Genomic DNA, 15,963 nt, shown 5'->3' on the forward strand with positions numbered 1-15,963 from the left:
TTTTCTACAGGGGTCTACTTATTTCACATTAATACTATATACTATATACATCATTTATTTTTATTTATTTGAATCTCTGATGGAACCGCTTTGTTTTTGTTTTTTTTTTTTTTTTTTTTGATTTGATTTTAGCGAAATAACTTGAATTATCTGGAATACAAAATTTCATTGTGAAAGACATTTGCATTTGCTGACTATTCCAAGTATTTGGATGTACAAAATTATCATATTATATTAAGTATGTTAATAAAAAACCGTGTACAGTGTCGTATTGCTATAGCAAACGTTTGACAATGTTTTTACAAATCATGATTAATGCCCTTCAAAATTACAAAATCTAAAAACAAACTAACAAACAAATGAAGCCTCTTATACAATAAACTTTACGGGGATTTACTCACTTCACAATGGAATGATAACTATAATAATTCTAATAGCATGCAATCAAGTTGAAATTTAATTGCGACATTCTGCTTCAGTCGATAAATTTGAATCTACACACACAAGCAACAAATTGTTTTCACGTACGCGCACTTTTAATCAATAATACAATTAGAATTCAATTAAAGAATTAATAACAAAATAATATTATTCAAATCTACCAAATATTAAATAATACAAATACTCAGAATATCAAATTAAAATATTTAAACAATTGTATAATAAGGAATATTATAAAGATATTAGGAACCCTGCCAAAAAACTGAAACATTAAGTAACAACGAAAATATTATTCAATGATTTATATTTGAAAAGAAAAAGCTAAGTGTGATAAATAAAAAGATTGATTGTAGTAGATCTTTTGACATTGATTAGGTGTAAAAATACTTATTTCCAAATATATTAAAGGAAAGTAAATTAATTGTAATTAATATATTATCATAAGGAAAATTAAAAAATAAATAATGAATTATTTCTATGAAATGAAATTTAAAATTCAGAATAAACTAAACATTATGATTTTTTATACAAAAATAATACTGAAACGTAGCCAGAATAAAATAATGTACACTGAAAAAATGTCCAGTTTCCAAAGTCAAGTATTGTTTTCTTAAAATAAGTTTACATTGAGAACAAATTCTTAATGCCAAGAACATTAGTCTGAAAATGACAAATCTTAAAATAAGATCTAAATTTCTAGATTTAGATTACAAAATTCTATTATATATCGAAATTTAGATAGCTGTCTTCGTAGCCTAAGAAAATGAATATCAAATTCTTGAAGTTATAACATTTTTTTAGTGTATAATAAGATAAGACTTCAATGCTAATTAAATTTCTAATTAACCAAAATCTATATGAATTTCACTACTTCAGATTGTTGGAAATAGCTATTTTTTCTTATTTTACACTTGCTTAATCAAAAATAGTAACATCGTATTAATTTAATTCAATTGGAACGAGTAAAAATCTGTGTACATTTTTTTAACAATATTATATAGGTAAAAATAAATAAATCTTTCTTCATATATGTATCATTGAATTTTTTTTATTTGAAATGAAAAAGAGAATTAAATTGAAATGAGTGAAAATAAAAACAAATAATAAATAAAAATTCAATGCGCATCTTATTTAATAAAGTTATATGTATTAAAATATATATATCTCTGGGGCATAAATTTCACTTATTCAAATGATTATGAATAGATATTTCATATCTTATTTCACACTTGCTCAATAATACTATAAACTTTTATTTTATTTTATTAAAAAAAAAAACAGAATTGAATTGAAATGTGTAAACTAAATAAGTATGTTTGCAGTAAAAAACCATTGTACATTTAATTTAACAAATCAATATTAATAATAATAAATACATACATACATTTCACATCAATAAATTACTATAAATAGATATTTCTTATTATACTCAATGATAGTAATATGTTATTTTATTAAAAAAAAGAGAATTGAATTGAAATCAGTGTACATTTTATTTGAAAAATATATATAACTAAATACGAATATATCTGCGGCATAAATCAGTGTACATTTTGTTTGCCCCCGTTGAGGGCGACGCCAGTGGGCGACCGCAACCACAGACCATCAAGCAAGTGCTTAGTTGCGCAGTTGTTGTTGTTGGCATTGTTGTTGTTGTTGCTGGCCGCAACGTGTTGCGAGGCCGTCTGCTGTGTGCGGAGGTTCCACTTGGCTGACGTTGTGGCCAGCGCATCAGTCGCTCTCGGAGCGTTGTCGTGTACGGTTAGCCAGCGCGGCAGAGCAAAGCCCAGCAGCAAAGAATAACGTGTGCCCAGCGTCTCGTAGTCGTCTCTCCAGTGTTTGGGAGACCTCTTCACTAATAAAAAAAAACATCAAAAAATTAAAAGAAAGAATCAAAAACATCTAAAGAACAAACGAAACACTAAACTCTTAAACATCCAATTTGAAAAAAAGAAAAACGAAAGAAAGCAAATCAAATTCAAAATCGAAGTAAATCCTAGTACAATAATTTTTTTTGCAATGCGCAAATCGGCCGGCAAATAATATCAAATTTGTTTTCCATTTCATACGTATTTTTTTTAAATGTGAGTGCTCAAATCCAAATTTTTTTTGTATTTTTTTTTTAATGCTTGTGTGGAAAAATCTTTCATAGAAAATGTTGTAAATTTTTGTGCAAATGATGGAAAAGAAAATGCGAAAATTAAATCACACAAACATGCTTACCAAAATAAAAAAATAAAAATAAATGCGAATCGTTCAACAGTCGAAAAAAAAATGCAAAAAAGGCAGCGGCAACAAAGTGGCCAAAATGCAGGCCAAAAGCAAAACTGAGACCGAAAAAAGCAAAAATAATAATAAGTTCAAGTCAAAACTGAAAATAGAAAGAAAGCGTCGCAGAATTTGCTAGCGTAGATTGTTGTTGTTGTTGTTATAGTTGTTGTTGTAGTTGCTGTTTGCTGGCGGCTTTCGCCACTTTACGAGCAACTTCCTTTTTAGCCACGGGGCCAACGCGTTGAAAACCAGTCTTTTTTTTTTTTTTTTTTTTTTTTTTTGAAGCGTTGCCACTGGCTCCGATTCCGTCTCCGTCTCTGTCTCCGTCTCCGATTGTGGTTGCGGCTGTGGTAGCGACCCAGACCGCGACCAGGCGGCCAAAGGCATCGAGACAAAGCCGAATCAAAACTAAAATCAAAATAAAGAGTGAGAGACAGAGAGACAGAGAGAGAGAGAGAGAGGAGAGATTTTTGGGGGAGCCGTAAAAACGTGAACGAAAAAAAACGTAAACAACACACGAGTTGAGAGAGTTCTAAGTGCAGGATAAGCGAGTGAACGGCAGGCAAGAAGGCGGAAGCAAATGATTTGCAAGTCTGCAGCCAAGGTGAAAGCTGACAAACAAACGAACAGACAAACAGACAAAGCAACAGCAGCAAAGCGACAAACAGACTTCTGCTGCTGCTGCTGCTGCTTGGGACAACGGGACAACAAATCCCAAGCCCAATCGCCTCTCGCTGCCTGTTGAGTTGAATGTGTGTCTGTGTGTGTGTAAGTGTGTGTGTGAGTGTGGCTTAGAATGCCTTTTGGCTTATGATAAATGAGGCTGTAGGCCAGCAAAAGCAACAGCAACAACAGCGGGCCGTAAATCATGTTGGCAGTAGCCCGAATAGGAGTAGTGTGGGCACTAGTGTGTGTACTAGTCTCTCTCTCTCTCTTTCTCTCTCTGTGTATAGCCTGACAATTTCACAAAGAATTATTTCCGACATGCGAAAGTTTTATGCAATTTATGGAGTTTGCTTGCTCTCTCTCTCTTCCTCTCTCTTCCTCTCTTGCTCTGCTCTCTCACGCTCTCTTCGAAACTACTAGATTTGCATGTGTATGTGTGTGTGTGTGTGTGTTGGTGTGTTGCTGATCGAGTGGAGCTTGATGCCGGTTCAGCGTCTTTCAAGCTATCACTTTGTCATACAAAACTTAACATGTGTGTTTGTAAGTATGTCTAGAAGATGTATGTATGTATGTATGTATGTACAATACATATGCAGATGCGAAGCCATCAGCGTCGCGACGTTTCTCAACTCTGTTAGAAAGCCAATGAACAAGTTTTGTAGACTGAGCAACTAATTTTCTAATTTGACGTCGTCGACGTCGTTGCTGTGACTGCCGCTGATCGTTGAGCGTGGCAAAAAAAAAAAAAAAAAAAAAACACAAAAAAATGTGGTCGCCAAGCCTGAAGTTGCAACTACAACATTAACATCAACATGCCGCGCGCTCACAGTGCGAGCGAGAGGACAAGAAAAACTGGCTAAGGAATGAAGACTGAAGTCACATGTGATGTACGCATGCATATCAATATGTACACAAATGTACATTTAAGAATGTACGCGAGCGTGTGTGAATTATTTCAAAATGAAATATACAACATGAAATTTAATGAAAATGTATATAAAATGTATGTGCATTTTTATTAATTTGAATACAACATAAATGTATTGAAATGTGTAGAAATGTATAAAAGATTTATGTTACGTTACTTACAAATTTAAAGTGATTCGACACAAATGTACATAGATGTAAACAAATGTATCGAAATGCGTAAAAAGATTTACTACAAAAGTGATTCCCCACAAATGTACAAAAATGTATGTAAATGTACAAAAATGTATAGAAATGTGTAGAACATTTATGTGGAGTATTTACAGCATACATTTTTGAAAATGATTTTAAAGCGATTCAATACAAATGTCCATTAATTTATGTAAAGTAATGTACATAGAATGTGTGTGCATTTTTTACAAAAGTAAAGTTGAGAATTAACACAATATAAATGGCTAGAAATGTACGTTGATATGTGGGTGGGGTGGGGCAGCTCAAAGGCCAGATATTGAATCAATATATTCTGGCATATTCAGCAATTCATGCCGACCATAAGCCGGTCAACAACAAGAATGAGAGAGACAAAGAGAGCGAGAGAGCGAGAGAGACATAGAACTGTAGGTGTAGTAGAAGTATGTGGGCAAGGTGCAAAGGGGGGGTGGGGAGCGGAAGGAATCCAAATGGATTAGATGCGAGTCAGGAGAGAACAGCTCACAAACAACGATCACAGTTAATAATGATGATGACGACGGCGACGGCGACGTCGGCGTTAATGATAATTATGCTGATGTTGTGTAGAATTGAAATGAAACGAACGAGCGTGCAAAGCGAAATCAAAGAAGCCAACAACACACAGCGGCCGACAAAATGGCCCAAAAAAGAAAGGTGAAAAGAGGCAAAGAGACGGCGGACAGCAGGTTGTTGTGCCTGTGTGTGTGTGTGTGTGTGTGTGTGTACATAGATGATTATTATGATGACGACGGTGGTCGTTGCTCGTTCTCGTTCTTGTTCTTCTTTGCTCTCACTCTCTCGCTCTTTCTCTCACTCGCCAAGTCGCGCTCAATTCTTGAGCTGTGGTTTTGCGTGCGCTATCTCTATCGCACCTTTACTATGTGTGTGTGTGTGTGGACAAACAGGTATCACACACACACACACAAACACACACAGATGCCGAGAGTGAGAGACACGCAAACAGTCAGCGTGTATAGAATAACTAAGCAGAAACTGCGCCGCTGTCGACCCGATTTTAAACAACAACAACAACAACAACGGCGACGACGACGACGACGACAAAAGTTGCTCAAAAGAACGAAGAAGTTTAAGAGCCAAGCGAAGAAACACAAAACCCAATACGCATACAATTTATTTAACAAAAAGAAAAAAGAATGAACATCAAAATTAGTCAGAATTATGTATTAACAAAAAGCTGCAAAAAACCAAAAAAAAACGTTGAGAATATCAAATAAAAAGCAATGCAAGTAGAAAGCAGACGACACACGTAATAATAACAATAACAAAGCATTTAAAAAAAAAGCACAGAACGCATTTTGCGCAGCAATCGAAACTGGTTCTCTGATTTCGACCGATTCCTCTGCCACAAAATCAAATCTGAAATAATTCGGGAACGGACCAGACACACACACACACACACAGGTTAAATTTAGCTCAAGTTTATTGCTTAGTTGCCGGCAGAGCCACACCTGCAATTCGAGTCATTTTCAACACTGGCATTTGCTTACACAAAACAACAACAACACAGCCACAGTCAGAAAAACAACAACAACAACAGCAGAACAAGAACAGCAACTGAGAACAGATGAAAAAAAAAACAAAAGACTTCAACGTCAGGCAACATACTTGTACTTACGTGTCGCTTCAACCGGCATCGACGACAGCGTCGGCGTCGGCGTCGACGTCGCTGCTTCATAGGCGCGCCGTCGCCGTCGCAACAACAATTTCACTCTACGCTCTCTTTAAATATCTCTCTCGCTCGCTCTCTCTCGCTCTCTCTGCAGAGTGAGCGTATCGCGCGCGCGCATGTTACAATTTTGCGTTTTGCTTTGTTGTTGTTCTACTTGATTCACTTTGTATATTAGTGTGCGTGCGTGCATTGTTTTTGTTCTTTTCAACAAATATTGTGCGTTGTCTTTTCAACAAGTTTCGGTTATTGGATTTGCTTTTTGCTTTTGTGTGTGTGACATTTGTCTGCATTTGAATTTGCCATTGACTTGCAGTTGAACTTGGCTTACCTGTTGCCGCTGCCTGCGCTCTCTTTCGCTCTCTCTCTCTCTCTCTCCCTCTCTCTGTCTACGACACTGACCTGTCCTGACCCATGAACCGTTACGGCAGGCGCTCTCAGCTGCAATTTGCATGCCTGAGTTATCCTTGCCATCTAACTATGTATCTCGCTCTCACTCGGTTATACGCTCGCTTGATCTCGCTCTCTCGCACTCGCACTCGCACTCGCACTCTCGCTGGATTATACGCTCGACAAGTGTGTGCGAAGGATTGCCACAGGATTGCCAGGATTTTGACAGGTAAGCGAAAATCAAAACCCATTTAAGACTCGATATTCGGTATTCAGAGCGCCTTTTTGGCCGATTTGCGTTTTGCAATTTCCTTCTTTAAATTGAAAACGTGTCGACCACAAAAGACGTACTTTAGCTCACAGTTCACCTCCCCCTTCCACCCACCACCCAATCACTCAACACTCTTGAAAATCCTTTCAAGTTGTCCAATTGCCGTTAAACGACAAAATATATAGCAAGGATTTGTTCAGTTCGCTTTTGCTGTAACGCGACGTTGTGGGGCTACTTTGTCAACAGTTTCCGCTATCCTTCCTCCCCTTCCCCCTCCCCCACCCTCCTATCCACTCCCCTCCCCAACTCGTGCTTCGTTGCCACCTCCACCAGTTCCATGGCCACCTCAAGCACCTCCTACACTATAGCTTTTCATTTTGCCGGTCGAACTGTAATGAAGCTGCTACAAGCTTCAAGCTTCATTCCTGCCGCTTATTCGGCATCTCTCGCCAATTTCTCTTATAGATTTGCCATACCCTCTACTAAAATGGCACAAAGAGCATATTAGTTTGTGTTAGTTACAACATAATTATAAGAAATATATATGCTAAAAGTTTACTAATATTACTATCGTGATGTATTGTGTTCAGAGCTTTGCTCTGAGTTTTCGTTTTTAATATAAAAGTTAGTTAGTTAGTTTTGATATAATATAGTTATTAATAATATAATCGATTAGTCTGATTTTTTCCTCAAATCTTATTAATGACTTCAATTTTAGAGTTTATTCTTTTGTTTTTCAATTTGTTTTTTCATATCTCGACATTCCAAATATTGCTTGATCAAAATAAAGTTCAACTGCTACTTACATACTCGTAAGTATTAGAAATAAACAAAATAAACGAAAGGGTCTTTCTAAGTCAAATGTTAGTACTAGATTTCTAGAAAAATTCACTGGTTACATACCAAAGTAAGCATATTGAATATTTTTACGAAACATTCTCCATCGATATGTCTAAAAGGGTCTTTCGAAGTCAAATGTTAGTACTTGCTTTCTAAAAATATGTCTGAAAGGGTCTTTCGAAGTCAAATGTTAGTACTTGCTTTCTAAAAATATTGAATATTTTTTAAAAACATTTTTCCATCTATCAATTTCTACATAAAAATATCTCAGACAAGACTAAATGAATATGATTTAGAAGTCTTTGAATATTTTTCTATTTATTTTCCAATAAAAATGAGACAAGGTATCTGTGAGTCGCATAAAAATCGATGATTATTTTGCGTGCGCTTACTTGGCTCTATTTTTCCATGTATTTTCTTTTGTGTTCTTTACTTATTTCTTATTTTATTTTTATTTTTCTTTGTTTTTTTTTTGTGTTTTCGCCTTTTTGTTTTTGTCTTGGTAACAAGTTTCCCCAATGCCAATCACACTGGCCCCAGAGCTGTGGCTGCGACTGTTTCTGTGGCTGCGACGACTGCGGCGGCTGCGGCTTTACCATCATCTCCAGCTTCAACAGCTTCTGCTTCTGCTTCGACTGCTGCTGCTTCCCTCAGTTGCCACAGTTCCCAGCTCGCCCATCAGCAACTTGTTGTTGTTGTTAGTGCTGCTGCTGCTGCTGCAGTTTGTGCGCTTTTCAGTTTTCCACTTTAGCCGTCTAAACGATTTTCCTTCAGTTACTGCATCTTCGCCTTCATCTTCATCTTCATCTTCGTTGTCTTCGTCTTCGTGTTCGTGTTCGTTTCAACTGCGACTCTTACTGCTCTATTCTCTGTTCTATTCTATTTTATGCTCGCTTCCCGGTTCTCCACGGTTTTGTTGTGAGCTCTATCCTGTTCTGTTCAGTTCAGTTCAGTTCTTTTGCTTTTGCCTTGCTTTGCTTTACTTTTCCCATTCTGTCTCGCTCGGTTGGCATGGTAAGGAATTTGAAAGATCTAACAAGATTTTTTCTTTGAGCAATGTTAAGAGCCAACCAAACAACCAAACAGCAGGCAGCAGGCAGCTGGCAAGCAGCTAACGTTTTGGCTGGCACCTCAGAGAGCGTAGCTCATCTCCCCCTTATCCCATTCCATTCGACTCTCGTCTTGAGTGAGTCTCTTCCTCCTCCTCCTCCTACTCCCCCAACCAGCAACTCCATCTCCAACCACTTTCTGGTCGTTGTTGTCTGATGTGTTCACTGTTTTTGTTGTACGTCGCTGATTAAATTGTTTGGGAACTTTCGTTTATAATTTGATGCGGTATCTCTCAGTGGTGTCATCCGTTCCATTCTCTCTCTCTCTCTCTCTCCCTCCAACTCCCCAAACACCAGCTTCATCTCCGCCTTCGCCACCTCCGCCAGCTTCATCTCTTGCTCATCTATCAGTCAGTCAGTTCTCCCTTTGTCTTCGTCTAGGCGAGTAGAACGTATTTAGTTTCATTCTGTGTGCAATTAAGCGGCATTTATCTTGTTCAAATTTGCTCCGAGTCCAAGTTTATCTCACAAAGCCAGCGAAAGCTACACAAAGCGGGCCCAATGGCAATGCGAGCTGTAATCACACCCAACACACCCAACACACACCAACACACACTCAGTTCACTCCAAGCTACAGTTCAACGTGACTAAAGTCGCCATGAAATTAGTATGACAATCAAAATACTGCAACCGAAATTTCAATTTCAATTTATATAGAGTAAAAAATGTGAAAAATATATTTCAACAAAAACATAAATATATCAAATTTAATAATAGTAAAACTAACATTCATCAATTGATGTATAATTGAAATGACAAATGTTTTCTTTTGCGCTTGGTTCAATATATTGAGTGCACACTGTGCTGGCTCAGCAAATATGCCACAAAGCAGCGTGCCAGCTGAAAACTATCTATCTATATTCGGGAACTAATTAATTCAACAAAATTTCACTGCAGAATTGAATTTTTATTGAGATTTCACTGTGCACACCGAAAAATTCAACTACACAGATTTTGTGCAGTTGAGATTTTATCAGGTTTCGCGTTGCTCAAAAAAGTAAAAGCAAAAACAAAGCAAAGTTAAGTTTTTGGGCCTCGAATCAATTTGGCACGTTTCGACGTTCAAGTACAACGTTAATCACAACGACTAGCTTATAATCAGAATGATGACGATGACGATGATGATGATGATGATGATGTTCAATGGTGAGCACGGAAGTTGATTAACATTTTGTTGGATGATGGAATTTGCACGCACACTGCAATTAAAAACTCAATTGGCGCTGACAAAGAAGTGGCACTTGCAACTGCCACTGCAACTGCAGCTAAGTAAAATGGAAAATGGAAAATTGCTAAATTTGTAGGGGGGGAGTGAAGAGTGAGGGGGAGATATCGAAGAGCGAAAATGAAGCAACAAATATCGCTATGCAGATTACCTGAAGCTGCCAATGGCATTTGCATATGGGTTCGAGAATCTTGCATTGCTTGGCGAAATGCTTTTTTCGGTGGGGCGAAGCTTTTGGCTCATCGCAATTTGTCAACATGACAGATACTCAGCGGGCTAGCGGGCTAAAGCAGCTGACAGGAGGTCCGACTGGAAGATACCCAGCAAAGTTGTAAATTACGAAAATATATACTCTATAAATGTATTATTAGTTTCACTGTTTTGTTAAACATTTCAAACAGCAAACAAGCAAAACAAGTGGCATTTTGCAAGACTATTAAATACTCTTTAAAGCATTTTCAATAATAGTACAGCTCTTAGTTTCTAACTTTTTGTAAATGAAATATTCTTAAACTTTGCATAGGCAAAACTTCGTAGCATGCCTACAGTATAGCATAACCCTTAGCTAGCTGACATTACAGGGTATTTAGGCTGTCATCTGAGTGAAGTGGCGCGTCCTCCGTTGGCAGTCCTCTGATTGGCGCAACGCTACTAAATGTATGCATGAAAAATGCATTAGAGCAGCCGCAGACGACGCGACACAGCTACATCAAATCCACACAGAGCAGAGCAGAGACAGTAGAGACATCCACTGAGGCTGCAGCTGTAGCTGTAGCTAGAGATGGAGACAGAGCAGAGTTTATAGTGCGCTTGTTTTCTGACAACATCCTAATGATGACACGCCACACAAAACAACAGCAGCAACAACAACAGCTGGCAGCGCATTTCAATTGCCGGTGCTCGATAAGCACTGAAGCATTCGAGGTTGAGAATGTGTTGAATGGCTGAATGGCTGGCTGGTTGAGTGGCTGCTTGGTTGCCTGGCTGGTTGCCCAGCCCGGCTTGGCCCGGCCGTTGGCTGACAGGGTTGTGCTACTCTGCTTGTGGTGTCTGGGGGATCTGGGGAATGCAAATGCATTAGAAGCTGAACTAAGCTGACTAGCAACGAGATTTAGCCTGAGAAACAACTACGACGACGACGACGAGCACTCCCACTCGTATTAGGCTAATGCAATCAATCGGGCTAGTTATTGCCAGCATACAGTTTAATCAGTCGCATTGCCACAATTTCATTTCGTTTTGTCACACCACCCAATCTGCCCACACTGCCATCTTCTGCGCATAAATCCATACAAAATTCAATAGAAGAAAGCAAAAGTACTCACAGTGTTATTTAATCAAAGCTGCTCTATTCGGCAAATGCATAAATAAGTCGAAAATAATTGTCAGCTGGCAGGCAAGTTGATTTTTGACAGCAGTTATACAACTGTCATACAACTGTCATACAACTGTCATACAACTGTCATACAACTGTCATACAACTGTCATATATTTGTTATACTTAGACTTATAAGATGTATTCATTTGAAAGCAAGTTGTAAAGAAATCAAATCTGTTATACATCTGTCATACAACTGTTATACTCTGTCACTGCTGCAACTGGAAATTCAAATGAACTTATAAAACGTATTCATTTGATAGCCAGTTGTTAAGAAATCAAAACTGTTATACACAGCAAATACAAACAAGGCAGTTTTGGTCAACTTTCTTACAACTCTCATACATTAGTTATATAATGTGACTATTCCAATTTGGAATTTCATTTAAAACTCAACATACATAGGTGAGCAAAAGTTGCAAGGTCTCGGCACATTTCAATGTTATAAAAACTGTTATACACAGCAAATGCATAAATAAGCCTTAAACAATAGTTACCTGAGTGGCGAATTAATTTTGCACAACTGTTATACATTTTGATAGATTGTAATACGACTGTCATACTACTGTTATACGGTGTCACAGCTGCAAATTCTGGAAATTCCGCTAAAAATTTGCAATATATTAATCAAACCCATAAATTATCATTAGCAACTGTACCTGCAATCGCCTTGTACCCATCGAACAGCCGTACGTCATTATTCTACGAATTGGCCAGCACAATAAAAAAACAGTATTCATTTGTTAATTATTTAGAATCACAGCAAACGCAAATAAACTGCAATAAACGCCACGTCTATGGAAAATCCCAAAAACCCCCACTCCCAAGTCTCAGTCTCGCCGATCAATCTCAAGTCTGGAACTGAGGCCTGCCGAACGTAGAAAAAAAATGCCAAAGAAAAAAATAAAAACAAAAAATACATTTACAAATAAGTGTACAAAAAAAAACAGGTCTCGATTCCTCTCTACGTGTTTTCGCATTGGGCACTAAAGAAAAAAAAACTTAATTAGTAACAACAACAGCAGCTAGGAAAACAACAAGAAAGAATAACTGAAATGATGTAGGAAACGTCGAGTTGAGTTGAGCTGAGTTGAGGCACATAAAATTAGAAATCTCATGGAGCGTCGATATTTAGTTGTTATTTTTGTTGTTTGTTGTTGTTGTCATTGTCGTTGGTTGCTGTTTGCTGTGGTTCGTGCGTTCTAACTTGGCTCAAAGCATCTCTCATCTCCCATCTGCGGGTTGCCTGCCGCTTCTTTCACTGGCAAAAATAAAATAGAAAAAAAAATGTATAGAACAAAACAACAACAACAAAAAAAAAAAATACAAAAGCAGCCTGACAACTTAGTCATTGCCTATCATCGGCTTCAGTCAAGGCATCTCTCTCTCTCTCTCTCTGTCTCTCTCTCTCGCTCACGCTTAGAAGTCAGGCGATGATATGAATACTTTATGCTAATTTCGGTGGACTTCTAATTGTTCGACTGGACAAAATCGAATACGCAAATTTTGCTTGCAAATTGTCGAAACGATTTTCTGGCAAATTTCACATTATATTTAATAATTACTAATTAGCATCGATTGCCTTTGACTTGCCACAATTGTTTTGCATTTTCAATTGAAGCAAAATTTGAATTTAAAATACTAAAAATACGTTTATTAAAACACATCCCATGAAAAGTTGAACAAAAGAAAGTATTATAATATAACAAAAATGAGAATAATTAAATATATATTTTACAAGTAATTATATGCAAATTATATACTTAAATATTTTCTCCTTAACATTTTATAATTTTTAAATGAGTCTAGTAATTACAAAATGCAAAAGAAATGTGGTTCGAATGCGAACGATGAATCGCTGTGAGTGTATTCACTCAGCGATGTGCAGCAATTTGTAATTGAATATTCACATGGCCATGGCTGAATTGCATTGCATCAAATGCTGAACTATTGTGGCCTGCCATTTGGAGTTGGGTTGCCCAAAAAAGTAAAAAAAAACCAAACTGAAAGCCTTTTGCGCAAGTTTTTAATGAATGAGCTGACATTTTGTTGGCCAGCTATTTGCAAAGTTCAATATTGGTTTGCATCAGTTTACACACAAATTAAAAGAGTGTACGACGATGTGCCATGCATGAGGCCAAATCAAGAGTAAAACCTCACGGCAAAGTTAGTTAACAAAAAAGTTTAGAACTGAACCAAGTTATATGTTAGACATAATCACAGGACTACGAAAAAAGTTCAAAATTTCACATAAGGTAGTGCAAACAGATAAATATACTAAATACTGCAGTATATACTATAATATATAATAATGATATACTATACTAGTATTTAGTATATATTACTAAAGTGTATATTATGTATACCATTTAAACTATGTTGTAGTGTATATTAGTATTTACTATATACTGTAATATATACTTTAGAATATAGTATATATAATATACTGTATGTGCATGTACATTTCTAGTTGAATGTTTGTGTAGCTGTGTGTGAAGACAAACTGAACTTTAACGAACTTGTAAAATATCAAAAGCACAAGAAGTACGCTGCCTTTGCTTTGGGACAGTTACCAAATAGCTCTTTGCTCTCTCTCTCTCTCTCTCTCTCTTTCACTTTGTGTGTGTGTGTGTGTGTGTCCTGTATTGCCGCTGGCCTGCTGGTCGCCAAATAAAAGTCGATCATAAATATTTGCCTAACAACAAAGCGCACCAAAAACTTAAAATAGCTGTCCAAAAAAGAAAACTCCAACAGACAGTGGCGCACTTCGAACGCCAAGGAAAATAATCAATTATTTGGAGCACTTGACAAGTGCGTTGGATTTTTTGGTTCCACTGTGCGAGACTGTGCCATAAAATGCAAATAACGAGAAAACAGCATCAGCATCAGCTTCAGCTTCAGCTTCAGCTTCAGTAGCAGACAAGGCAGCCAGGCAGCCAGGCAAGACCATCCTGTTTCTCGTTGCTGTCGTCTTCCAAGATGAAGATGAAGACGATGGCAAAGATGATGATGAGTATGAGAATTTACCAAAGCAACAAACTCAAAGCCCAGAGCTTCAGGCGCTCTTTCTCTCTCTCTCTCTCTCTCTCTCTCTCTCTCTCTCTCTCTCTCTCTGTCTAACTCTCTTTGTGTCTTTTCGATGTGTGTGTGTGTGTAAAAAGTTTAATGAAGATATTTGTTACAGTCAGTGCACCTTGAAATTGTTCTGTGGCAAGCAATGGTCACACTGGTGGTAAAAGAAAATTTCATGTGGGCGTCAGCGACTCCTTCGATTCAAAGTTTTATCAGCTTAGCTCGGGTAGTTCCGAGATTTCGATTTTTCCCTCTCTTTTTGTTATCAACACTCAACGGCAATTAAAATGCTCGAATTAATTACAGGGTACGCGCAAGTTTTGCATTCCTCGAAACGGGAAATCTTTTATGGTCATATCCTGCTGAAAGTGAACAGTCTGTTTAACTGGGTTGAGTGCCAGAGACAGATTATCATCAGTGGGTCCAAAACTTTATTAGTGTCATTAGATGCAGTCAAAGCTCACAGCAAGCACCAGCAGCAGCAGCAGCAACAAAACATTCGCCTCGCTTGTTGTTTACTTCGTTCTCTGTGTCTCTTTCTCTCTGTCTATCTACCATTTCTTTTTTTTTTTTGTTTTTTCCTTGAATGACTAACTGCAAATTAGTAGCTACTTCTGGCAATTTATCGTCCATTGTCCGCTGTTTGGCGCAGCTCATTATGCCAACTCGCTCGCTGTTTCATTTCATTGCAAAACTCAACTAGAAAACGAAAAAACAAAAAGTAGATATGCAGCAGGTTCAGCAATCGTTAGCTAGCATACATTGCTCACAAAATTTTCAGCGGAGTTATTTCATAAATTTTCTATGCTCGTTATTTTTGGGCTACAAAATGGCAAAGGTGCAAGCCACAGCAGCTCGCAACAGCACCAGCACCAAAACAGTTATTATTACTACACGTTACTGCTGCTGCTGCTGCTGCTGCTTCTGCCCGTTAGCTGGTGATGGAGTACAGCACTCTCTGTCTCTGCGGTTGCCAGGCAGGCGAGAGGCGAGAGACGAAGGGCGAAGTGCGAGAGAGTCAAAGTTTGCCATACCAAAGTAGTTATGGAGTTATGTTTGCTTCCATCTCCACACACAATACAGTGGAGCTTCATCTGAACTACAACACAATATTTGCCAGTTTCTTTTAAATCCAACATGAGTTCTTCAAATGAATAAATTTCAATTTTGTCAAATATTTTCAATGAATTTCAAGAAAATATTAAAAAAAAAACAAAATAAATTAGTACATTTCTTTGGTTTTGCAGAATTTAAATGAATTCGATTAGGTAATTTTCAAAATATTTTAAATAAATTTCAGAATATTGTTGAGCAATTTACAAAATAATTGTAAGCAGAATAAAAGAAATTTCAAATAATTTTTTGCAAATTTCAAAATATTATATAGCCAATTTACAAAATATTTGTACTTAAGCATTTAAAAAAATTGTTAACGCAATTTGGCAAAATATTTAA

General features: G+C 37.2%; 1 protein-coding gene across 2 annotated transcripts in view; it reads left to right on the top strand.

The window, feature by feature from the left end:
- Window positions 1-2,165: 2,165 nt before the first annotated feature.
- The window catches only part of LOC117578199 (low-density lipoprotein receptor-related protein 2), a 180,854-nt gene continuing 167,056 nt past the window's right edge, over window positions 2,166-15,963 (top strand). The window contains exon 1 of one of the 2 annotated variants that reach the window (XM_052008635.1): window positions 2,166-2,525. The gene's annotated coding sequence lies outside the window, so the exon portion shown is untranslated. The remainder of the gene's footprint in view (window positions 2,526-15,963) is intronic. The other variant, XM_052008638.1, reaches the window with a different exon arrangement.

The sequence above is a fragment of the Drosophila albomicans genome, chromosome X, assembly GCF_009650485.2.
Source record: "Drosophila albomicans strain 15112-1751.03 chromosome X, ASM965048v2, whole genome shotgun sequence".
NCBI classification, from domain to species: domain Eukaryota; kingdom Metazoa; phylum Arthropoda; class Insecta; order Diptera; family Drosophilidae; genus Drosophila; species Drosophila albomicans.